This window comes from Etheostoma cragini, chromosome 14 (assembly GCF_013103735.1).
Source record: "Etheostoma cragini isolate CJK2018 chromosome 14, CSU_Ecrag_1.0, whole genome shotgun sequence".
Classification (NCBI taxonomy): Eukaryota; Metazoa; Chordata; class Actinopteri; order Perciformes; family Percidae; genus Etheostoma; species Etheostoma cragini.
In genome coordinates, this window is record NC_048420.1 from 24,295,495 (window position 1) to 24,296,615 (window position 1,121).

General features: G+C 48.3%; 1 protein-coding gene across 2 annotated transcripts in view; it reads right to left on the reverse strand.

Moving 5' to 3' along the window:
• The window catches only part of LOC117956488 (CD209 antigen-like protein E), a 126,038-nt gene that overhangs the window by 31,829 nt on the left and 93,088 nt on the right, over nt 1–1,121 (reverse strand). The gene's annotated exons all lie outside the window — the stretch shown is intronic.

The following is a 1,121-nucleotide window of genomic DNA, read 5'->3' on the forward strand; positions in this document are numbered from 1 at the left end:
ATTGTTCATTTTATGAAACATTGAATGAATTATTTACAGTTACATTTAGAGATGCACCGAGGTTAGAGAAGCACAATAAAGGCCCAACGTTGCAGTATAGTATATATAGTATAGTATATATAGTATAGTATATATAGTATAGTATATATAGTATAGTATAGCTCAGATGTGATTCATCAGATTTCTGTTCATGTTTACAACTTTGTGCACATTCTAAATATAACTCCTCCCATCTCTGTTGTCCGAGATTTGGTGAGTTGTAATATAGTCTGCTGTGCATGTCATTGCTCCGCTGATATGGTGGATCTCACTCAGACCGTCTGACATAGTTTAGAGGAGGCTGTGTGCTGCTCAGTATCGGAGGTCTACACAGATGCAACGCGTCCCTGCCCACAGCAGAGCGAGTCCACTACAATGAACTGAAGCTGCTACGCTACCAGCCGCGCTGCTCACCTCTATCTTTACAGAGAGAGAGGACACGAAGCAACGGACGGTCTGTGATACTCAGAGCTCATACCTGAAGTCGGGGAGCGCTCTTGAACCCCCCCACAGTCTCTGAAAGCTCAACTAGTCGATCGCGAGTGGCTCAACAGGTATATCTACAGATAAACTCATCTTTCAGAAATTTGACCGACCGGGTTGACACTTCAGCGTGAGAAATCGGGGGTGTGGCGTGTGAGCGAGTGAAACCAGTCAAATGCGTGTGTCTCAGGCCAATGCGTGAGAGTTGGCAGGCCTGCCCATAGTTGATCAGATCCACCCGGAGAGAAGCACCAGAGCCCGGATGTGTTCTTTACGGACCCGCAGTGTCCAGATAGACCCGTCTGAGTGGACTCTGTGCTGGTCCTTTTAAATGAAAACGTCTCTGTAAGTAGACGGACCCGAACGTAACCCGTAGCAGCGCCACTGCGCATGTCTGAGACGTGAACGAGCGAACAGTTTTCAGCGGAGTGTGTCCGCAGGAAGACTCGCTGGGGTTTAGTCAAAATGTCTCCAGCCCAAACACTGAGAGCGTTGGTGGAGCAGCGACTAACTGCGGCTGCCGAAGAGATATTGGAGCTGTTTGAAAAAACGATAGCAGAGTACGAGGAGGAACTCCAAGTCCCATCCCCCCCCCCCCC